General features: G+C 42.8%; 1 protein-coding gene and 1 long non-coding RNA gene across 5 annotated transcripts in view; both read right to left on the bottom strand.

The window, feature by feature from the left end:
• The window catches only part of PRKG1 (protein kinase cGMP-dependent 1), a 1,267,967-nt gene that overhangs the window by 969,917 nt on the left and 272,184 nt on the right, over nucleotides 1–25,866 (bottom strand). The gene's annotated exons all lie outside the window — the stretch shown is intronic.
• LOC147575746 (uncharacterized) lies at nucleotides 10,446–23,471 on the bottom strand. Its single transcript, XR_015241509.1, has 2 exons — nucleotides 20,589–23,471; nucleotides 10,446–20,336 (listed from the first exon to the last, which is right to left on the bottom strand). It is a non-coding gene; the product is annotated as an uncharacterized LOC147575746 (long non-coding RNA).

Below are 25,866 nucleotides of genomic sequence, written 5' to 3' on the forward strand. Positions count from 1 at the left end.
GAATCTATCTCCCCAAAGGGAGTTTTGCTTCGAATAGTGCCTATGTTTCCTCAACTTTTGAAGTTCTCTGTTTTTGTCTGGTGGCTTGTTTGCTAATAATAGCTCCTAAAAGCGGCAGCGATGACGGTTCAAGAAGGTCGAGATTTTTGTTTGCATTTTCTCAGGGGGCAGGGAGATGGACAATGGGGAACCGCGCAGGAGACACTACGTAATCCCGGCCGTTTTCAACTAAAAGGACTTTGTGTTTTCTTCTCGCTAAGAGGGCTGGGGCATCTATCCTTAAAATGCAGCCTAAGAAAAAAATAAAGCTAGAAATTCTTGGATTTAATGGCTTAGTCACCCAGATGGGTACCAGGGGATTTACCTTTTTGCATTGTTTGTAAAACAAAAGTGCTTCACACGCGCAAAACCTGAGTGGAAGCAAATGAAACTTACGACACGTGAAAGCCGTCTCCGTCGGGAAATGTTTGCTGGAACAATAGAAACTAGCGTGAAAGATGTGCAGTTTCAAATGCATTTTGCTTTTGAACAATTCTGTAATTATTCCAAAGGTCTCCAGTTGAACAAAAACAAACTATAAACTCCCATCGGCAGCATTCAAGGAGATAGTTCATGCCATCTTCAGTTTGACCCTTGGTTGGTCTCCTGCATGGGTTCTTTCTGGTCTCCTTGGATCTGAAACGTTGGTGAGCTTTAGGGCTCAACAACCTGGCCAACGCTCATACCACAAGCTCCCTAGCTTTTTTTTTTTATTCCCATGCATTCAGTTCCCATGATGTGCTTGTAATTCCCGTATCTATATATGCAGCCCCAAATCTCTCTTGAGTTTCAGACATGTCAATCTAATAGCCTCCTGGACATGTGTCAGACTTGCCTTCCTCATTAAATCACAGGGTGGCTGTGTTTCCATTTTGCTGACTTTAACCAGCATCTACGCCATAGTTGGGAGCTAGAAACCCAAGCACCATGCTCATCACTGTTTTCCTTTCTTTCTCTTCCGACGCCAAAGCATGACAGGTCTGCAGGCTCGTGTCACTTCAGCTTTGTGAACTTCTGGTTCAAAGCGGTGGCATTCTGTTGCCGTACGCGCTGCTTAAAAACATCGAGAAGAGTGGTTCTCAGCTGGCTGTACATTAGGATCATCTGGGGAGAGTTTTAAAAATACTAATCCCCGGGCACCGTTCTGAGGTTTTCTGATTTAATTAGTCTGAGGTTGGGTTCAGACAGGGAGAGCACTTAGCAAGTTTCACAGGAGTCTAATGAATCGCCGGGGTTGAGCACCACTCCTTCAGAAGCTTCCTGCTTCCCTCAAGATAAAGCTCAAATTCTGCTGTCTAATTAATACGACCTCATCAGGATAATCTGGCCCATACCTATTTCTGCATGGTCATCTCTTGTCCCTGTTCCCCTTCGCCTCCCCGAGGGGCACCTTACATGACATGGCGTCAGACAATTTAAACTACCTTCCATGCTTCCAGTATTTTCTCTTACCTCAGTACCTTTGCACATGCTATTTCCTCTGCCTACAATACTCCTTTATTTCCTTACCTGAATCATCTTTACTTGCCTTTTCCTTAGCTCCAAGGAGCCTTTCCTAACACATCCCAACCAACCTAAGGTAGGTCAGCTAAGCCCCTCTCCTAGAGCGTTAGGGAATAAGTCTATTTCAGGGCATTTGTCACTGTGGGTTGTGTTTGGAAATTTCTTTCTCTGACTCAGTGGAGGGAGAATGTACCTTTCTCTGTGTCTCACCTGGCGCCCCCGTTCCTGGCACAGCAGCTTATATTTATGTGCTCATCAAGTGCAATATGGATATAGACAAGAACGTAAAAACTGGAATTATATACTTAAATGGAATTTCATTTGAAAATAAAGGTATTTGAATCACTTCAATATTTCAAATCCATTATAACATTTTCACCGATTTTCAAACTCAAGCTCATGAGCCTTCAAATTGGGTGAATTGCAAGGCTTAAATTAAATCTTCATTTAAAGGCTTCAATTCACTCCCTTCGCGTTCCACTCATCATACTACAAGGAGACACATCACTAAACTATATTTGCAGGTATTTTCCAAAAGCAAAACTAGAAAATCCATTGTTCTCCACTGAAATGTGTTTAATGGAAAGAGATTATTAGTGAAAGAAAGGTGGTTTGCCAATATACTGGCGTCATGGAGATAGTTTTCATAGAATGGCTTTTATCATGAATCTTAAACTACCTATGAAATTCAAATAACAAAATGTAAGGACTGAGAGCTGAGTAAGAGGACAATAGACAATAAAGGCAACTTAATAATGCAGAAATAAAACACAGACCCCCTTGACGAATGTGGCCCTGTGATGAGTAAGGGTCAGAATTTCCCCTCTTCTACTCTGAGGTAACCTCAGCTTCCGGGATGCTGACTCCAGAATTCAATTTCAATCCTACTTTCAGAGAGTCTAAGGCATGCCATGACTTGTCAATTGCATTCTGGGCCCTAACAATGACAAATGATGATGCCACAGCAGCAAAACAAGAGCAGCAACCACTTGCTGAGAGCCTCTGAGATACAAGTGTCATGGCGAACACTGTCTGGGGGCGGGGGTGGGGGGTGGGGGGTCTCTTAACCCACAGCCTTGCTGGTTGTGGCACAGACAGTCAGCTGTCCACCAGAAGGTTTTGCTCCCTCAACCATGGAGATAGACTGTCCTGCCCAGACCCCTTTGCCATCAGGTGCAGCCAGACGTGAGTGGGGCCAAGTGCAGCCCTTCCACACTTGTCCTATAATAACCTTTCACATCATCTGTCTCCATCGTGTTTCCCATCAGGCACGGGAGCTAGATTTTTTTTACCTCTTAAGGTGTGAGTTCAGGTTGACATCAGCCCCTGCGAGGAAGAGGGCCGTCCTGTCATCTGTCATCTGTTCAAACACTTAATACTCTCCCGTGAACGAGAAATCATCTTCTACAGAGTTAATCACGCATGCTTTTGGCATTTATTTCTTGTTGCTCTGACTATGGTTCTAACTACCATGTGGCAAAAGGTCGTTAGCCCAATTGAAAGGCTGGGGAAACCGAGGTTCAAAGAGAAAGACTAGGAGACACGGTGTTTCAAATACAGTTAGAATGATTATTACTTTATTCTCTTAATTCTCACTGCAGGGCAATATCGTTAGTGTGTGTGTTAACCAAACTTCAGTGGACATCCAAATCAAAGTCACAATGACACGAAAGCGATGATAAAGTGGTATCATCCCTGTTAACAAGTCTCAGAAGCCCACGGGACATCTAGGAAAGGTGAAGGCAGCAAACAGCTCCCAAGGATGGCACATTACCATTGAAAGTGGTGATTGCTTTGAGGTTGCAAATCTGTAAAGATAAGACTAGCACATACTCTCCTTTCACCGTAAATGGTGAGAAAACATGATTTATAAGACAAGGAAGGTGGAAGGATAACCAGTTCTTTCCCGAGCAACAAATACGAGGAGGACATAGATTTGGGCTTGGCACGTATGCTCTTTTATTTAGAATTCACGACAAATTCAGGAAGAGACCTTCCCTGTTAATAGATGGGACCGCCACAGCTCAAAGCAGATAGCTGGGACTGAACGCGGCTCTGACATGCCCACATGCCTCAGGCTGTCCACATGGGAAACTGTTATTTCAATCTGGAGTTCAAGTGCCTGGGGGATAAGGTAAGAAGTATAAATATGTGAAGCAAAGCAGAGAGAGAAATGTGGCGTATAAAAGTGCATACGCGTAGGCTTGGGGTTGCTATGCCTTCTACATTTTAGAAGTCAGAAATCTACACTTTTTTTAGAGTGAGAGAGAGAGAGAGCGCGCGCAAGAGAGAGCGAGTGAGAGCATGAGCAGTGGGAGGGGCAGAGAGAGAGGGAGAGGGAGAATCCCAAGAAGGCGCCACGTCTAGCCCGGAGCCTCATGTGGGGCTCGACCTCATGACCATGAGATCATGACCTGAGCCGAAACCAAGAGTTGGATGCTTAACCGAATGAGCCACCCAGGCCCCCCAGAAATCTACACTTTTATGTGAGATGCCCAAATGTTCAAACATGGACAACTAGTTCCATGTTACTGCGCTGGACATCAAGCACATTTTGGTCTACGAGCTGCTGGCTTGCAGCTTTTGATTTTAATGGTCGTGCGTATCAGTTTGGACCAGCAACAGCAAGAAACGCAGTGGGATTCCCTGCAATTCCTTTTCAAACTCCACATGCACATCCTCAATGCTTGGTAAGGCTCCAAGCCTAGGGACACAGAGGCAAAGACACTTGGTGAAAAGTCAAAAAATATGTAAGTTCAGCTTTATGTCTGTCAAGAGTAAGGTGAGAGGCAGCTGTGTGCTTCCTGCCCGGCTATCCCTACAGTCCAGGCTAATTCTGATACAAGTGCTTGTAGTTTAAACTAAGGCGAACTTAGGGTTCCAAAGCAAAACACGAGGGCATCACTACTAATTATTATTAACATTATTATGGATACTATTATTAATTATTATCACTATTAATTCCAGTGTGCCTACACAAGGACCCTGCCTGACCTCAGCGGTCCTCATTGGAATCCCCGGGGAGGCATTCATGACAAGTCCATCTAGTCAAGGTACAGAGAGGTCCCACAGAAGCCGCCAGGACTGGGGCAGGTGTCCGGACCCACGCTGCCCCACTGCGCGCTGGGCTGGGCAAGAGAGTGGGGGGTCCTACCACACGAAGCTTTGGCCACTGGTCCTGTTCGCTTCTTAACTTTGCTTTCTTTTACTTTTGACCGAGTGCATTTATTTATAGCCCCTACAACAAAAAGGAACCTCTGGCTAACCCAGACCGCTGAGAGTACCTACGCAACAGAACAATGGAAATTAGTATGTGAACTTTCCTAATTAGACCACAGGTTTAAAATCTTAAAAAAAAAATTCTATGAAAGGGAAAGCCATCTAGATCTGAAAAGCCCAGTTAAAGTTCATCGCTACTGGCAAGGCTCAGTATGCAGGCAAAATACCCCGCATCCGTGATATCACGAGTACGAGCACATCTCACTTCAAGGATGAAAATGCTCCCCAAAGTTGGTTACAAAGAGATTTTCTGCCAGCACATCCAATCTCTCCTTGGACTTCATTATCCAATCAGAGCTCTTTATCCATGGTTGGGGGCGGCAGGGGGAATCAAAGACATGGAACCAAACACCTGTGGCAAGGAAAGAATTTAAAAGACGGCTGAGGTCAAAAGGATTCAAGAAAAAAATCGCATTGTTGCTTGACTAAAAAAGTAAGTACTAGACTAACATTTCTACTCCTCCCACCATCCACAGTCATATATAGCTTTACTCCCTACTGCAGACATTTCTTAAAAGTGCAGTGATCCCCTCGATGGCATATGAAGAGGCACATAGGACACTGAGCTCCTCAGCTCAGTCCCATCGGGAACTACCGTGGTGGCTGTGAATGAGTCCCTTGCCTCTAGACTTCAATTTCTCACCGACAAAATGACAAGGTGAAGGAGGAGGACCTCTGAAATCTTTTAAAAGCCAAAATTCTCATTTCTAAGTAGTGACTAGAATGCTCCTTTTTTTGCCCGAGTATTTTGTGACATTCGGTAGAATTACAGAAATGCCACATTTTGCTGTTACTTGAGGCTTTCTAGTCCGTATGCCTTGACCTTTTCCCTCAAAAGAGGCAGATTTGGATTTTCCCAAGGCTCCAGCACCCCCAGGGAGTGGAGAGCTCCCGGCAGCTTAAGCCTGGGATGGGATCCCTGCAGGGCACTGTGAGCTCATGGGTCATGGCCAACGCCAGAAGAAAGATTTAAGGACTGACTGCATGAATCCTTCCGATCTGCTCACGGCATCCAAACTGTTGGGGGATCCCAGGAGTAACTTCTGATTCAAGTCATGAACTTGACTTCAGTAAATGGTTTGGAAGTTCTATAAACCTGGTTATAAAAACTGTATACATCTTCACTGTAGTAAGGTATCTGAAGACCTAAAATATCAAAACATGTTAGAAATTTATATGATCTTCCCCCAAATTTCCCTCCAGGCTTCCAAAATGACTGAGCAGAGCCTTGTGGTCATGATAATTTGCACTGTATGCGTTAGTATACTAATTTTGCCGATGATTATGTTTCTGATCAGTATTTTAGCCATCCCCAAACACTTCAATCACAACCTCTGTCCATTTAATACACTGTAAAGTATGAATACACTTTATAAATCTAGTTACAATGGTATATCGATACTATAAAATTAGTCTCCCACTCTGTATCATTCATTATCAATAACAGTGAATTCCCATGGAATAACTGAAAAACCTGGATACCTCGCCTGAAGTATCTAAGGATGTGTTCTAAGGGTATGTTCTTAACACAATTGACACTCTAAATACTGTGCTCCTTCACCTCCAGCTAGGAGCAGCCTCTATTATTTTTAAGAATTTTTCAAAAAGTTAATTTATTTATTTCGAGAGACACAGAGCAGGGGAGGAGCAGAGAGAGAAGGAGCGAGAGAATGTCAAGCAGGCTCCACTCTGTCAGCCCAGAGCCCAACGTGGGGTTCGAGCTCACAAATCTTGAGAGATGACCAGAGCCGAAATCAAGAATCGGTACTTAACTGACTGAGCCAACCAGGTGCCCCCTCTATGGTTTTCTACCTGCAAAGGAACATTTATTGTGGAGCCCTCATTGAAACTATGCATTTAAATGCTGTATCTAACTTTAAATTATGCATTGTCTTAATAAAGGTAGCATTGGATTCCCTTCATAGTAAGATAGCTTAGTGTATATATATAGCAATCCAAAGGAAATAAATTGCTAAGGATAAGCACAAAAATTCAGATATAAAGATGTGCATTGTAGAAATACTTTAACAGTGAAAATTGGAAGTGACTTAATATTTTTAAATATGGAGTAAAATTGTGATGTTTTTGTATTTTTTTAATGTTTTTTTCTTTTTGAGAGAGAGAGAGAGAGAGAGACAGAGTGCAAGCTGGGGAGGGGCAGAGAAAAAGGGAGACACAGAATCCGAAGCAGACTCCAGGCTCTGAGCTGCCAGCAAAGAGCCCGATGCGGGGCTCAAACTCGCAAACTGCGAGATCATGATCTGAGCTGAAGTTGGATGCTTAAGCAACTGAGCCACCCAGGCGCCCAAATTGTGGTATTTTTACGTGATGGCTATTAGCTAATAAAAATTCTATTTTACAACAGCTACTGGCACGAGAAAATACATATATTACTAACAGAAAAGTCAGGTTACAAAACAGGATATACTGTATGAAGGAATATACACCTAAATGCTATGTGTTCCTCTGGTTGGTGAGATTATGTAATTGTATGTGATTGTCACGCTTTTCTTTATATTTTTCAGGACTTTCCCAAAATTTTCAGCATCAAACATGCCATTTTTATACTTTTAAAAAAACCTGATTAAAATTTACTTAGATCCAGGGTGAAAGTTAGGCAGTAAGTGCCATGCTAACAGCGACAGTGCTGATTCTCAGCAGAATTATTAGGCATTCGTCAACAGCCACCTTCCATACAGTTGCTGGCTAATTTCAACGTTATCTCGAGAAAAGGCCTTCTTTTAACTTTGTTTATATCTCTAAACCAGATCCTGTCACAGCGTCTGGAAAACACAGGCCCACAGGAAATGTGACGGCTAACCAGGAGTGAAAGAAGTCATTCGGTAGAGAAAATAAAACTGCCCGCGGAGAAAAGGTCTTAACGGTCCAGGAAGCATTCCTCATGAATTGAAACGGGACGCCAACGATACGACGTGTGGTGCTACGGTGCACGCCTGTCAAATGTCCCGTGCAGCTTTACGCCCTGACCTCTCGGGGTGCCCGTAAGTAATCCACTCTTGCAATAAACACCAGCCCCTACTTTAACGGCTTACTTTTTCATGGGAAAGCTGTTTTAACTCAACAGGCAAAAGCTGATTATTCAATTTGAAAACCTCAATCAGATTAAATTTGATTTTTTCCAAAATTTCACGTAGTACCTATTTTTTTCTGTTTTCCATTTTTTTTTACATATATTTGGGATACAACATTGTGGAAGTGTGTATGGTTACATGATAGACACATATATTGCCAAATGATTCCCATAATAAGGCTAATTAACCCATCTACTACCTTACACAATTACTGGTTTTTGGTTTTTGTTTTTTTTTTTTTTCTGTATGGTGAGAACATTTAAGATCGACTCTCATAGCAACCTTCAAGTACACAGTTCAGGGCTGCTGTCCATGGTCAACAGTGCTGTCCCTCAGGTCCCCCAGAACCTATTCACCTTATAACGGGAAGTGTGTACCCTTGACCATTTGACCATCATCACCCATTTCTCCCACCCCTCCAGGGGCACCTGAGTGGTTCACTCGGTTAAGAGTCCAACTCATTTCGGCTCAGTCATGATCTCTGCTTGTGGGATAGAGCTCCGCATCAGCAGCTCAAAGCCCGCTTGGGATTCTCTGTCTGTCTGTCTGTCTGTCTTTCTCTCTCTCTGCCCCTCCTCTCTAGCACTCTGGCTCTCTCTAAATAAAGAAACTTAAGAACACCTCACCCCCAGTCCTTGGCATCCACCAATGTACTATTTTCACAAGTTCCAATTTTTTGTTTGTTTTGTAGATTTCACATATAAGTAATATCACACAATATTTGTCTTTCTCTGACTCACTTCGCTTAGCATAACGCCCTCCAGGGGCAACCATACTGTCGCGAGTGGCAAGATGCCCTTCTTTTTCGTGGCCAAATAATATTCCATTTATATACACATACACACGTGCCAGTGACTCCATTCATCTGTTGATGGACATTTAGGTCATTTCTAGTCTCTTGTAAACAACATAACTAGCAACAACTTCACTATCTTTGCGTCTCTGTCATCTGATGTCCCTTTCAGCCAAAGCCACACGCGGCCACCAGGTAAATCTTCCTAAAGAACAATCGGATATGTCACCGGGCTCACCAGTCTTCAATGGCTCCCTACTGTCTATCAAACAACATCCAGGCTCCAGAGCGTGCCAGCAAATGCCGTCAGGGCCCTGACTACATTTCCAACCTCATTCTCCACCAGCCACCCATAGGTGGACACTAGTGCGTGATCCCCGAGTGTGGTTGCCAGCAGCGTCCCAATCACCTGGGAACCTGTTACACGGGCAAATTCTCTGCCTACAATGACCTACAGAGCCAGCAACTCCGTGGACAGGACCCAGCGACTCCGTGGGCAGGACCCAGGGAGCTGTGTTTTGACAAGCCCTCTCGATGATTCTGCAGGCTAAAGTTTGAGAACCACTGCTCTAACCAAACCATAATCCCTCCCATACACCCAAAACTTCGCCAAGTTAATGCTTTCCGTAGCGCTTGTTCTCTGGTCTAGAAGGTACGATCCCTTCCCCATCTCCAAGTGAGCAAAACAACATCAATCCTTTCTGGCCAAACTCAATATTGACTCAAGTGTCCCTTCCCTGCTTTCCACAGGAAGTGACCCCTTTATTCTTTGAACTGTCACTGTATCTTTCTTAGAGAATTTGTTTCCCTTGAAATAGGATTATCTTCGTATCTCTTAGCTCCTCTGCTAGAGGGCAGACTCTCTGAGGACAACAAGTAGTCTATAACTTCCACAAGATATGGGGCTAAATTGTCACAAAGAAGGTACTTCAAATGTGTCTGCCCATTGAAAGAAAAAAAAAAAAAAAACTGACCAGCTTTTAAGATCATCAGACTCAGCAAATAAAAATATAGGTCTTGGGGCACCTGGGTGGTTCAGCTGGTTAAGAGTCCGACTCTTGATTTCAGCTCAGGCCATGATATCCTGGTCGTGGGATCGAGCCAATCGAGCCCCACGTTGGGCTCTGTGCTGAGAGTGGAGGCTGCTTGGGATTCTCTCTCTCTCCCTCTCCCTCTGCCCCTCCCCCACTCATACTCTGTCTCTCTCAAAATAAATAAATAAACACTTAAAACACAATATGGGTCTCCCAACACAATATGGGTCTCCCAGTTACATTTGAATTTCAGGTAAACAGCAAATAATTTTTAGTAGAAGTAGGTCCAACTATTGCATAGAACAAATTTATACTAAAAAATGTATTTGTTATCTGAAATTCAAATTTAACCTGGCATCCAGTATTTTGTCTGGCAACCCTATCACTATTTTTATGTTACTTTGTTTTGACTTAGATATACCTTCTTGCTACTTTACTCTCTAGTAAGTACAACTAAGAAATTGAAAGAAAACCAACAACCTTATATACCCGAATAAATATTTCCTAAAAAAAATTACCTTGGAAACACTTGTACTTATTCATTGATATTGATGTTTCCCAAAATATGTTTGAAATTCTTTAATTGCATGCCAAATTCTATTACTGGTTATGCAAGAAAATCAGCCTCATTACCTGAAAACTGCATGTTTTTTTTTTTTAACTATGCCACATGTATTACTATTTATCTTTCAGCACTGATATCCAACACCTCTTTTTTTTTAATAAATGTTTCTTCTTCTTTTTTTTTTTTGGAGGGGGAGGGGAAGAGAGAGCGGGGGACAGAGGATCCAAAGTGGGCTCTGTGCTGACAGCCCCAAGCCCAACGCAGGGCTCAAACTCAGGAGCTGTGAGATCCCAAGCTAAGCTGAGGTCAGACACTCAACTGACTGAACCACCCCACCATCCGGTACCTGTTACGCTGCTTGAAGATCAGATTTATCTGGGAAGGCTTAATACTTGCTACAACTGAAAATAAGTTTAAACATACATAGGTCTTAAAAGGGCAATTTCCTAACAAATGCAAAACTGTTCATGAAAGTCTGCTGAATTAAGAAGAGAAGCTTCCAAGGTGTTAAAGTGAAGATACTACTCAAAATGTGTCAAGTCTGGTGCTCTCTTGATTTTTCAAAGAATCACATTTCCACGTAACCAATTCTCCCTCAAAATCCCACCCTTCCGGCACGCCATATTCCCCATGAAGCATCAGCTCCCTATGAACATCATTAAACATCAGCTTCCTATGAAGCAAAACCCAAAAGCCATGGCTTCTCAACGATTTCTATACATAAGGAAAATAAAGGACAGTCAAACCAATTACCAACATGCACCTGTTTGCCACAGAATGCCATCCATGCATACGTGATCTCAGCACATGTTCCAGAGCAATACATCACATTTCATTTCCATGTATGCACATATTATTGTTTAGACATTTATTTACATCTCCTCTTTGAGACTGGGATACATTGGGAATAGGAGCTTCTCCACCTTCTCAAATAGGCTCATACAGGACACAATACTTAATAAAAGACTCAATCTATAATCAGCATTTCTCGCAATTTCTTTTCTACCTTGCCGCACTCAAAATGCCTGGAGCATACTCAGTCAACACATTGGATCCAACCTTTAAGTATCTTTCATGGAGGATTTACTTACGTTCTGAAGATAGGCCGGGTCCAAGGCCACCGGGTGCTTTGCTGCCCACCTTCCCAAACTCACACAGACAGGTAGAGAGGGGACAGGAGAAGGATAGCATAAGCCATTGATAACGTTCTTTCCTCAAAACCAAAAGGAATCAGCATGCAAGTATGACAGAGGTCACGTGAAAATAAGTTTGAGCTTTCTGGAATTTGGAATTTAGAAACTGATTCTCAAAGGAAATTTCCACATCAGAGTTCAGCTCTTTAAGGCTGTTGTTCAAGCTCACTGATCCAAATAATAATACAGGGAGGGTTACTGTATTCTTTGAGAATAATTCCAAAGACACGTGACGCTCTAGAAGGGGATTTTAACAGGTAATACCTTAATCATTTCAGTAACCCCCACATCTCTTCTTTCACACACACAAGAGGATTTTAATAGGTTGGTGCCTTACTCATTCTACCAGCACTGGCATTTATTTTTTCATGGATCAACAGGAATTAAAAAATCAATTCTGACTTTTTAAATTTTTTTTAAAGGTTTTATTTATTTTTGAGAGAGAGAAAGAGACAGAGCATGACCAGGAGGAGGGGCAGAGAGAGAGGGAGACACAGAATCCAAAGCAGGCTCCAGGCTCTGAGCTGTCAGCACAGAGCCCGATACAGGGCTTGAACCCACAAACTGTGAGATGGTGACCTGAGCTGAAGTCGGACATTTCACCAACTGAGCCACCTTGGTGCCCCCCAAAATCAATTCTTGTATCAGTTGGCTACACTAATGAAATAACTACCAATCTTTATATATGTTATCTATATATGTTACATGTGTGCTACCTATGTATGTTATATATATGTTATCTACATATGTTTTATATATAGAGAGACATATATATGTCATTATAAGCCTATTTGAGGAGGTAGAGAAGCTCTTATTCCCAATATACATATTTCACATATGTATATTTCATATACATTTCATATATATATTTCATATGCATTTCATATATATATTTAATATATATTGACATATATATATATTTGTCATATATATAAGACAAATACACAGTACCTTTTGGATAAGAAAGACTAAGTGCATTTGAATTGTATGAATACATACAGATAGCAAAATTTCATTCCTCCTTTTTTTTTTCCATGATAAATCGGCTTCAAAAGTACTGCTCTCCAAAGGTTTTTACCTGATGTAACAGCCAGACATGAAGGGCTAAAAGGAGCAAAGTTTGGCCAACTACAACAGCCAAGAAGCACATATGCCAGGGAGGCAGAAAGAGTTGTAATTAAAGAGAGCAGACCCAGCAGGGCACATGCAACCAGAATCCAGAAGAGACTTACGCAGGCAAGTTACTGGTATCAGGGATATCACAAGGAAACAGGGAGGTCTTGAAAAGCAATTAAAATTTTAGAAGGAAGCAGTGAAGATTAAGTCTGGCCTCAGTGAAGGCCCTTAGATAGTAGAGCCCAAACTACAGGCCTGGAGACAAAAGATGCACATTAAATCCTAAACGAGTTTCACAATGTAATGCCCAATCCTATAAAGATCTGGTTTCTGGGAAGGGTTTCAGGGACAGTAAACTAGGCAGAAAACAAACATATGAAAGTGGAATATAAGAAAAATACTTTGTTTCTGGAAGAAGATAGACCCTCTGACACCAGCACTAGGTTAGTAACCAGACTGTGGACCCAAATGTGGGCCTTACACTATGTCAAACTCTCTCTTTCTAATCCAATCTGATTTCCATCTGCAAATTGGGGATAAAATGAACACAGTGAAGGGAAATGCTAAGATTCAGGAGCAGAGGACCAGCAGAGCATCAGAATACTAACAAACATCAGGACACGTGCCAGAGAAGACACCCAACATCTCAATAAATATTATTCAATAAAGATGTCAAATAGTGTCACGCTTTAGTCAAGAGGTAACCAACTGGTGGCCTTCAGGTCACATGTGGCTCACAGATGTTTTCCCCCCTCACATGATTTTTTGGATCGAATTTGCCCTTAGCATATAGAAGTCAGGATATTCCTCATAAATAGCAATAACAAAGGAATTTCTGTTTTCTTTCCAAAAAAAATAGAATGTTCTGTCGACAATGGCTTTGACTGTCCATCCGCCAACCCTTCGTTGGATGGATCTGGGTAGCTGCTGAGCCCATTAAATTGATGAAGGGTTTTGCCAATGAAGCCTTGTCTTCATTCATGGACTCCCTCTGCCAAGTGCGTTACCATATAACTTTTCAACCCTGGCTTTAAAGGAGGAGAGCTGGAATTAAAAGAAACTGGGTGCTATTGTATTCCATGCATGCTATCAAGGAAGTGTTCCTGAAACAATCTTCGCATTGGACCCCAAACAAAGGAAACAAAAGTTGGACTTCACCCAGCATGAGAGAGATAAGCCGAGGCAGGCGTGGTAACAGACATGTGCTGAGTTCTTCTTGGTTATGTAAAGGCTGGCTTTGTTTCAACAGTTGTTACATTGTTTATAGTGGAAACTGTTGCCAGCCTATTCTTTATCGCAAATTTCAACCATTGGGTTCATTTTTGGAAAAGAAAATAGGATAAAAGGCTAGGATGCGTGTTTTTTCCTTGTAATCATTTCACAATACCCCAAAAAGAATTAATCTGGAGAAGTGCACGTTATCTGATTTCAGGTCCCAGGAATATTTCAGAATCCTTTAGTGTTGCAAGCCAAATTTTTCAAGATTTGATTTACTGAAAGTTAAAAAGAAGAAAAAGAAAAGGAAAAAAAAAAACACCTTAATCTTTCTCTGTGATATCTGATGACCCATGGGAGAAAAAAAAAAAAAAAAAAACCAGCAATACCAAAGTTTTGGATTGAGAAGCAGCATTTCAAAATTGTGGCCTGCTCAGCAATTTCAAAATACTCTGCATTTGTATTTAATAATATCCTCCTTTGGGAGTCCAAAAGAAAAATACTTTATTTCTTCCCGTCGAAAAGAGTTGGGAAATATTCCAATCCCTTGAAAATTTGCGGAGGAACATTTGCCACATCTTGCTTATATATGCCAGTTTAAGTTATACATATTTTGTAAACTGCAGAGTTTCGAGAAAGAACAGCACGGTTCTTATCAAATAGGAAGCAGACGCAAAGTGTTCTTGTCTTAGACACTATGATAGTTGTTGGAATTTACTTTCTAAATATTCTCCCTTGGAAAAGACAGCTAATTTGGGGCGCCTGGGTGGCTCGGTGGGTTAAGCATCCATTTTCGGCTCAGGTCACGATCTCATGGTTTGTGGGTTCGAGCCCCGCGTCGGGCTCTGTGCTAACAGCTCAAAGCCTGGAGGGAGCCTGCTTTGGATTCTGTGTCTCCCTCTCTCTCGGCCCCTTCCCTGCTCACATGTCATTCTTTCTCTCTCTCAAAAATAAAATAAACATTCATTTTTTTTTAAAGCAAGCTAATTAGTTTTTCTGACGGCTAAGGCTTACCTAAACATTTTTTTAAAAATTCGTACAATTTCTTTGGTCACTGAACCTCTATAGGTAAGTATAATCACAACACATGGATTTTGGACGTGGTATTTGCTCTTAATCTCAATCATCTCCAGGAACAAAATGGATCTCTTCTAGACAAAGCCTGGAAAGTAACATTCCCCGCAGAGAAGGACATTTCAGTAGAAAATTGGGGCAATCTGCATTTGCACACATGCATTTCCGCAAGGCAGGCTTTGAAAGATACTGCATTTCCCAGTCATTAACTCTACTGTGGAAACAGACCAGACACACATATAGACCCAGAATAACAAATATTCCAGAGAGAAACTATCAGAAAATGTCAGTATAACTCAAAAGAACAAAAACACTTTCAAAAAACTGTGGCACAGAATGAAAACACTGTCCAGGAGAGTAAAATACACATCATACAGATACATTTCCAACAAGGAGAAAACTGTAATTTGGTACAGCAGAGTCCTTCTTATAAATGTTTACCAATTTCCTCCTCCAATAGCCAAGCACCAGGATACTGACTCAGAATAACAATGAAAATAAGTGCTTTTTATTCTAGGGAGAACGTTTTATTTTGCTTTACTGAGGTATAATTGATAGGCATTCTATTAGTTTAAGGTGTAAAACCTAACGGTCTGACAACTGTGCGTATTGAGAAATGATCGCCACAGATTTGCCTGGTTAACCGCCATCACCACACACGGTTACGTAATTTCTTTTCTCGTAATGAGAAATTTCAAGATTTACTCCCTCGGCAACTTGCAAACATGCAAGACAGTGCTATTAACTGTAGTCACCATGCTATGGGGTGCCTTTGATTAATAGTGGCTTTGCTTTGGTTTGGCTCATACAGTGTTTCAAGTGTAGACAAGTGTAAAGCTGTTGCCCACGGAGCTGAGGAGCGCCAGAACTGACAGGTGGAGCCCCGGCGGTGGGTAGGAGCTCAGTCACCGGAGGCAGAATCGCCTACATGCGGGTCCCGACTCTGCCACTCGCTAATGACACCTCCACTCCTCAGCAACCGCGCATATGAAGGAGTGAAAACCCCACCCCCGTAGGGTTACCTTCGCGGTGACACGGAATCAGATACTGCATGTAAGTCGCTTAGCTCGGTCCTCAGCGCATGGTACGGACACGGAAATCACAGCTGTCGTGAGTGTGTGCTTCAAAAAAAAAAAAATGCCTCTCCGAGATCTATCTGCTAAATGACCATTCTTGATAATAAGAGCTAAGGACACAATGTCAACCTCATCGCAGCCTTAAGTAAGTGTGACGGCCTCAGGTGTGTGTGTGTGTGAATGTACATATGTGTACGGGTCCACAGAAACACATTAACAACCAGACACATACTATATTGTGCAGCCTTGCAGCTTTCGATCCTCTCTCTCCGTCCGCGGGTGTGTGTAAAAACTAAGCCAAACATACAAACGAGGGGGGTGGCAGGAACTATGGCTCTAAAACCACCAAGAGTGGCATCCATGCGAAGACCACCGAAATCACTGAAAGCAGAAGTGAGAAAGAATATTCGAAAAGGAAACAGCTGTGAAGTGTGAGGTTTTTAGTTCAAGAAATAGTGGCCCGGCTTACAACGAAGACACGGGCCCTCTCTTGGGGTATGAGATGCACTCACAAAAGAGGGTAATTCCTACACAGGGTAAGGAGCCAATCGCTGCCTTTGCTGCCTGTAGAGTTTTGGGTTTTTAAATTTTCTTTAATGTTTACTTATTTTTGAGAGAAAGAGAGCGAGGAAAGGAGGGGCAGAGAGAGAGAGAGAGAGAGGCAGACACAGAATCTGAAGCAAGTCCAGGCTCCGAGCTGTCAGCACAGAGCCCGATGTGGGGCTCGAACTCACAGATCGCGAGATCGTGACCTGAGCCGAAGTTGGACGCTCAACCGACTGAGCCACCCAGGAGCCCGAGTTTTATTTATTTATTTTTTTAAATAACAATCGTAATGTCTCTGGTCCTTTGTTGTCTTTGAACATTCCACTCACAGAGTCCCCTTAGGATCTCTTGTAGTTGGTAATGAACTCCTTCCGTTTTTGTTTGTCTGGGAAAACCTTGATCTCTCCTATTCTGAATGTTGGCCAACTTGACAATAAATTATATTTTAAAAAATAAAGAAAAAAGAAAAAATCAAAAAACAAAAACTGGAATCAAGAGCTAATAAATGAATAAATACAAAAATAAATCATTGTAACAGTCGCAGTACTAACACTAACATGCATTTGCTGAGCACTTACTACACGGCAGGGAAGGTCGGAGAGCTCTGATGAGCCGACAGAGCGTCTCCAACTGCGGCCACGTGGGTCACCAAGCAGGAGTGCTGACCCCGTCCCTTGCTGACTCAGCAGCGGCAGGCCTTACGCCTGCCTGAGGGAGGAGGCAAAATGCACTTCCGAAGGTGGAGGCCAGGGTGACAACCCGACAAGGGCAGTTTGCTGCTGGACCGAAGCTAAACAGTGGGAGGGGCCTTGAAATATCGAAAGGCAAGAGGGAAACTGAAGCTTCAGGTGGTTAGGTGCCAGCCTCGGTCCTCTCCCTGCTTTCCTTTGAAAACCTCAGTAAAAACGCCGAGCCACAGAAGCCGTATGGTAAACCACTTATGTAGGCTGTTCTTTCGTCTTACAATGTCTGAGTCACGTGCCTTCAATCTGGTAACAAAGGATGTAAGGATGTCAGAAGGGCCATTTTCACTCCGGTGTCTGGACTTCGGAACGTCTCGCTGCTATTTCTAAATTACCGAAAACAGCAGGCACCTGCTGTTTTATCCCGCGGAATATTCCATTTTGGAGCCGCGTCCCGTGAAGCCCTCCACCTTGTCGTGTATCAGGAAATGGGCCTGATTAGCTCCCACCTGTGCTTCAAGGTCACTGCTCAGCCTACCCCGCTGATTCTTCCATTTCTCCTTCACTGGCCGCCCTCCTTCTGTCCTGGGAACGTGTGTCCTCCAGGCCCGGCCGTAGCCTTCAGTCTACGATTCCAGCCTAAGTCCTGTAGCGGACTCCTGCCATATTCACCTGCCTGGCATCCTTACTCCTCTCCTGTGGCAAAAGGCATGAGGTTTTTCTTTAAATTTACCTACATCCTTCCCCTCTCACCTTTTAGGTTTCGTTTAAGTGTATTTTGGCGGACGTCACATTACCCATGATTCTAAGGATGGGCCGGGTTTATCGGAATCACAGCGGTTGATTCAGGGATGATGGAATATTCTCTGTCTTTCCAGGAAGAGTGAATTCTAGTGCTTAGCTCAGGAGTTGATGGGAAAGAGGAGCTGTCTTTCTGCAGGAGGGGCTCAGCTGGCAGGATGTGCCATCGAATCCAAGAGCCACCTGAGAGAAAAAGCTAACACACACCAAAGCTGAGTTGAAAGAGAGAGAGAAATCCCTAACCATGTAAACGTATCGATCCAGTCATGCCTAAAGCCAGGCCTGTCTCTGGATTATTCTGCCACACGAGCCCATAAATTCAGTCTCTCAGTCAGTTTCTGCTGGGTTTCCATCACTGCCAACCCAAAGCATTCTGGGAAATAGTTTCGTCTCAATTCAACAAACACACATTGGGATACGTCTGCGCCAGGCGTTTTGATAAATGCGGCCTATCTCCGACTCTCATGTGACTTTGACTTACACCTGGAAGTCACCTCCTCTCTAGCCTACGGCACGAGCACCATTCATTTGGAAGTTGATTTGCACATCCCTGCCTGCCTGCTGGGCATCTGTAAGTGCTTCACTGGCTGTAAACTCAGATCCTCGTCTTCTTTGAAAAAGAGAACTTTCCTATTTCACATGATGAGCCCATTAGCCTTCAAGGTTCAGCACCGAGGAGCTTGGCTTGGGGCCAGCTAGGCCCCTGTATCCGGCTGTCTTGTCCTGTCCTCCTTCTTCAAAATTTCTCATCTTCCCCTTCATACCAATTTCTTGCATTTTATTTTCTGTACCTTTATTTACACTTGGGCAACTTTGCTCCGTAACTACTTTTTCTCCCTCATGTTCCATTCTACACATGTAGCTCTCCTACAACTTAATCTTTGTAAACGCTGGTTCCTTTATGTCCGACTCCTGCTCTGAAAGCTTCAATAGTTTCCCAAATAGTTTGATGGCTTAGCCTGAGCTGAAGGATCTCCACGGTCCCCCTCACTTCCCAGTTCCTTGAGTGCATCTCTTTCTAATTCCCAGGGACAACACACCTTCATCAAACAGATTTACCTTTTGTTCCTAAAATAAATCTAAGATTTCCCTCTTGGTTCATCTTCCTGGATTGGATTTCCCCCTCTCCACTTGTCAGAGTCCCTCCTTCCCTTCAATCCCCAGCCCCAAATCTGCCTTTTCATGTGGAAGTCTCAAAACAACATAGACTTTCCAGAAACTTGATGGCACTCACCAGTGGCCTATGACACAGAGGGTCTCATGCTGTTATTTTTACATGTCTTTTATAAGTCCCGCTTTCAGGATGTAGGACCATGTTGACACGTTACCTAGAAGTGTAACGGTTCACACATATGGGACCACACAACAGTGCTTCAACTTATCACATGGTTACGGGATTGGAAGATCTCAGGATTTATTCATTCGTTCTTTTGCTGAACGTCCGATGACCCACCAAGGACAAGCGCTAAGCAAAAAGTAGGCATCGTCCCTCCTGGTGTTGAGTAAAAAGAACAACTTATAATCAAGTAATCATCCAAATGACTAAAAACTCTTCTGTGGAAAGTTGTAAGAAGGTGCAGGCCGCGGCGGGTTCACGGGACATCAGACCTATTTTGCTTGAGGAAGTATAAAATTAAATGGCTTGGTGTTGCCACTTTCATTCACCTTCAGAAACTCGGGTAAAGTTTCTCTTCATTTGCAAGTCCACTATGACCAAAATGACTTTCTTTTTTTTTGCGGGGAGGGGGTAGTCCTGGAAAAAAGTTATAAACAGTGTGGACAACAGTACCAGACAAAATGGCCCTAAGCTTGTAACTGCCACAGCGTAAGTCTTCTCTGGGCCATTACTTCCTTACCCACGAGATGACTGACGTCTGCCTACACCACATCCATTTATCCCTTTCTCCCTTTCAGAAGAAACCCCGGTTTTATTCAGTTGACTGTCTTACGTCGCAGTACTCTGGGGAAGTGGATCCTAACTCCCACCTCCAAAGATGGTCGGGACCAATCATGGCAATTCCACATGCCTGGCATGTATGTGGCCCAACTGAGAAATGAGAGCGTCTTTGGTGAAAAGCACCTGGGAAAGAGTCACTTCCTCCTCAAAAAGAAGTGTAAGAAAGAAATCGTATCACAGCCTCCTCTGAACATCAGCGGGGACTTGGGCCACGGCAGCCATCTTGCTGCCAAGCTGTACAGGAAACGAACACTTTGCAGAGACCAAATCTAAATCGGAGAACTTCAGGGACACTGCCCTGCCACCCCCGGGGTACAGCCTACTTGAGAAGTCCCTACGTGAGATAATAAATACCCTTGTGTTGGGGCGCCTGGGTGGCGCAGTCGGTTAAGCGTCCGACTTCAGCCAGGTCACGATCTCGCGGTCCGTGAGTTCGAGCCCCGCGTCAGGCTCTGGGCTGATGGCTCAGAGCCTGGAGCCTGTTTCCGATTCTGTGTCTCCCTCTCTCTCTGTCCCTCCCCCGTTCATGCTCTGTCTCTCTCTGTCCCAAAAATAAATAAACGTTGAAAAAAAAAAAAAAAAAAAAAAATTTAAAAAAATAAATACCCTTGTGTAAGACAACTTGATGCCATTTGAGAAGAGGTCTCCTACCTGCAGCGGAAAGCATCTCGGAGATCCTGAGACTACGCATGCCCCGGCAGTTGTACAATTTTGTGTTCTTAGTTTCTCAATTTTTAAAAATTTTTTAATGTTTATTTATTTTTGAAAGAGAGACAGAGTGCGAGTTGGGGAGGGATAGAGGGAGACACAGAATCCAAAGCAGACTCCAGGCTCTGAGCTGTCATCACAGAGCCTGACGTGGGGCTCGAACTCATGAACCATGATATGACCTGAGCCAAAGTCGGACGTTCAACCCAACTGAGCCACCCAGATGCCCCAACAATTTTGTGTTTTTAAATCATTACAATTTCTCCCTTGGTATAAAGGGACGAGCCATGAAATCAATCGCTTAAACCTAGAAATTAAAATATTTACTTTCCAAGGGAGGTACATGAATTAAGTAACTTCTAACATTTTCCCAGCCAAAATACAGGTAAAGATTGAATTCCACTAACTATTTCTACTTTAAAATTCTACATGGCTATATCAATTATCGCTGTACTTGTGCTTGGCGCTCAACATTGATTTAATTGAACAGAGACCACCAAGACGCTAGAACGTAACTACCTCCCTGAAAAAATTATCGTGTTCTTATTTTACTTTATTTATTTTTAAAGTTTATTAATTTAGTTTGAGAGAGAGAATGAGCAGGGGAGGGGCAGAGAGAGAGCAGGAGAGAGAGAATCCCAAGCAGGCTCCGTGTTGTCAGCACAGAGCCTGACGTGGGGCTCCAACCCACGAACCGTGAGATCATGACCTGATTCAAGATCAAGAGTGGACCCTCCACTGAATGAGCCACCCAGACGCCCCTATCCTGCTCTCATTTTAAAATCGTCATTTACATCTGTGGTTGCGAAAACAGAAGTTGCTCCAAGTTCTACTAACCACAAGAATGTTATTTGGGGAATTCTATCCTGAATGACTTTTCTCTCAGTCTGTCAAAGGAACAGAATTCATATATCTGCCATTTTATTAATCTGAGCCAATAACATGCCACCAGTATACAGTGTGAGTGCCACCTGTCCCTCAGGTAATAAAATCCAGGTTTCAGTGAGAACTCCAGCTCTTTTTCAGTATCACTTCTTTAACGATACCTTCGGTCTAAAAGAAAGAAATAATGACCTGATTGTTTGCTATCTTCATAAAACACCTGAAATCATTGTGAGTACAAATTAATTTATCCTGGAGAAGCCAGGTGCTTTGAGTTCAATTAACTATAAATCCGAAGCCCCCAAGGAAAAGCACCACATTGATTAATTTTGCATTACATAGCTCTCCACTGCCAGGTAGGGTACTAAGGGTTATTGTTTTGTGAATCTATGATTACCAAATCAATTCCTTACCTTGGCTCATTTCCTCTAACTGAATTGCCTGATGGAGAAGTTGAATAGATTTGTGATCCCTACCAAGGTGGGGATCAGACGGAGAGTACTTTGTCTGCAGTTCAGGGATTCTCCCTTACCTCTCGTCATTAATGCAAACCCTAATTTTTTGCCCCATACCTTGCAAAAACATATATATTACATGTCATTATGACTAAGACATACACAAAAATACAAGTGTATAAAAACAAAAAGAGGTAGGGGCCTCTGGGTGGTTCAGTCAGTTAAGAGTCCGACTTTGGTTCAGATCATGACTTCACAGCTCGTGGGTTTGAGCCCCGGGTTGGGCTCTATGCTGACAGCTCAGAGCCTGGAGCTGCTTCGAATTCTGTGTCTCCCTCTCTCTCTCTGCCTCTCCCTTGCTTGCACTCTCTCTCTCTCTCTCTCTCTCTCTCGCTCGCTCGCTCAAAAATAAATAAACATTAAAAAAAATTACACAACAAAACAGGTAAACTTTCCTAGGAAAATTATGGTAGAACACTAATAAACTAGAAAAGGAAGTTACTGTAAGTGAACAAAAGCACTTGGAGAAATTAGTCACTGCTTCCACCAGGGAATTTCTTTGATCTATTCAAACTCGAATAGTAAATTCCTGAATGTGGTACATACAATGCAGGTTTGATCTGACCTTGCTTTCGTTTACAACTGCCTGTGGGCTGAAACATGACAGGTTCAGGAGGATGAACTGTTAGACTGATCCATATTAATCAGAGTTTATGCTGCCCTTTCACAAACATGCCAAAACTTTTCTTCCAAGCTATTGGATTTGCAACACGGAAATAATATGCAGCTGTTGATACCATACAGAGTCCTTTGGAGAAGCAAAGGAACTCCAGACTTTTCTAGGAATAACAATGAAATCGATGGTCCCCTTGACAAAACGCATGGTGCATTTGCAAAGATTAAAGCGATGCAAAGCTTTAATGTTTGCCCCCTCGATGGGCACTGTGTGGGGGGGGGGGGCGGTCCCTGTCCTGGGCCACCTCCACGTCTCTCTGAGAATAATGAGTGGAAGCGATGGTTTTGGAGGCTCCAAAGCGAACAGGAGGTACATTATAGCTGACAAAAGTCCTCTCCTCTGACCAACCGGGACTTCTCAGGGACTCGCTGATCAGTTCAGGAAGTAGAATTTGCACATAATTGGCTTGAAGATAAATGAAATACGTAAGATCTGAAGCAGAGGTTAAATAAAACGCTTTGATCTCAAAATCACAGCCGACACCCCGTGGTGAAAAAGGAGGTCTACTGGGGGCAAAAAAAGACAAGTTCTATTTCCCATCACAAATTAAGCCCAGGGAAGGGAAATTTGATAATCTATTAAAACAAACCTTGTAAAACCACTCTGCTTGAACCTCATGAGCATGCAAGATTTGCAAGGAATAAAACTGCTCACGATCTAGAGTCTCTAAACCACTCGGAACATTGAGCAAAAGAATTCTTTCTTTCCAGACAATGGTGGTCTGGAAAGGTGCATTCCTTTCAGAAGTGACTGGCCTGCTTGGTTTTTCCTCCGTCAGCAACACGGTGCCGTTCCTGACGCAAAGCTAAAAGAGGAAGAACAGGTCCATGACATCTATTATGTTCCTGCTTCTGCGCATTAACGTTGACACCTGTAATTCTCTGAAGGGGGAGAAACCTACAGGCAGCAGAGTCTTGAAAGTGGAATCCACCAGACTGGTACAGAGGGACAGCCAAATTCCTTGCTATCGATTTAACCATGAGCGGGACTCACTGGTGGGGGGCTGGATCATCACGCACGGCTCACCTGTTGCCAGATGCTCTTTGACTTACTCAAAACCATCCCCCTCCTCTGCTTTCTGCTGCTTCCCAGCCACCCAATGATGGATGCCAACTTTGAGCTTCTACATTATTCTAGGTATTGCACCAGAGGCTTCAATATGCTTTCTCTGTAGCCCTCAAAATAACATGACAGTGCCTTTTTTATTCCCATTTAAAGGAGAAAGAGCCTGCAATTCCTAAATGCTCACCGCAAAGTGGCTAATAGGTGGTCAGAAGAGATTTGCACTCAGGGCTGCCTGATTCAAACTCCCCAGTCTCTCTCATGACGCTATGCTGTCGAGCAATGTTGAATTCAGTTGGACAAACTGCCATGTCAAGAGTTGAAACAACAGTCACCTAAACTCCCCCCGTTACTTCATGGAAAAGAAAGAACTTTATGAATTTTGTCTTGATTATTCTTTTGCTTTATCATCGCTGCAATCACGCAGAAGCGCCAGTGTGCAAATAGATATGAAGTTGATTTGGTTCTAGAGAATTTAACATGTGTTACAAAATGCTTTTTTCTCGCACTGTAATAGGACTTTTTACACACCATTTGAAGAAACGTAATTTTTATACGTGTGTTTAAAAGACAGCGTTGTGTATTTGCTAGACATTTACCTGAGTGTCAGTGTATTTAGAGTAAAAACACTTCTAAAATCAATCAAGTTTATTCAATACACCAGAAGTATTATTGTCTGAAGACTTGCAATTCTTAGTCTACAAGATGACAAATTTCCTCTTTCCTGCTTCTGTTGTCTATGGGGCTCAATGTGCCAATAGTATGGCCTCATCTGACATACTGGCATTTTCCTCAAAAGGGAAAAAAAACGCATCCACGTGTGTGTGTGCATACACACGAATTAAATTAAGCTGTCAACGTGTATATGTAATATTCCAATTATATGTGATTTTCCTGAGTCTTCATTTATTAATAGTAGCAGAAAACTACGATTATATCAATTTACCATGGTTATAACCAATACCTAGAAGGACTAGAGACAATTTCCAGCATCTGCTAATTGATTAGCTCAAGATCTGGGAGAAGCATTTCCCTCTGCGAGCCAAAGAAACACATTCCAAATAGACTCATTTGTTATTTAAGAATCAGTGGTGGATTCCTAACAGAATTATATGTGCACATTTTCTGAAGAATGTTAATTAGGTACTATGTTATCTATTCCCGGAAAGTGAATTCCTAAGAAATGTATGAAGAAAAGAAAAGAAAAAAAAACTTTTAGCTTATATATAAGAAAGGAGTAATACAGTAAAACCTTGGTTTGCAAGGATAATTGGTTCCGGAAACGTGTTCGTCATCCAAAGCACTCGTCTATCAAAGTGAATTTCAAGAACCATTGGCTCAGATGGGATCATGTGACATTGGGCATCACATACTGCTCATATTGTAAGACATGGCTTGTTTATCAACTTAAAATTTAGTAGACAAGTTTGCTTGTCTTGTGGAACACTTGCAGAACAAGTTACTTGCAATCCAAGGTTTTGCTATATTTTTATTCCTTTTGTGTTCCTAAAGGTTTCCTCACATCTGGGGTGCCTGGGTGGCTCCGTCGGTTGAGCATCCGACTTCGGCTCAGGTCACGATCTCACGGTTCATGAGTTCGAGCCCGGTGTTGGGCTCAGTGCTGACAGCTCAGAGCCTGGAGCCTGCTTCGAATTCTGTGTCTCCCTCTCTCTCTGCTCCTCCCCCACTCATATCCGCTCCCTCCCTCCCTCTCTCTCTCTCCTTCAAAAATAAATAAAAACATTTAAAAAAATTTAAAAAGATTTCCTCATATAACTTGGACCATACTTTATTACTAAGAAATCACCCTAATGTGAGGATCCTTAATCACCTAGATTAAGATTTTTAGATATAAAACACACACATCTCAAGAAATGCTATGCCCTTCAGCTGCATGATTAACAGGTGTGATTAGCTGATCCTTCCACATGGATGTGAATCACACATATCCTTCCAAGTGGTATTCCCTCTCGTAGGTCAACCCATCCCCATAAAAAGTTCATAGCTGACAAAACGCTTTTCAGAGGATCAGACATCTCTGCCAAGTTAGGAAATAG

Source organism: Puma concolor, chromosome D2 (genome assembly GCF_028749965.1).
Source record: "Puma concolor isolate L17-30 chromosome D2, mPumCon1.1.hap2, whole genome shotgun sequence".
Classification (NCBI taxonomy): domain Eukaryota; kingdom Metazoa; phylum Chordata; class Mammalia; order Carnivora; family Felidae; genus Puma; species Puma concolor.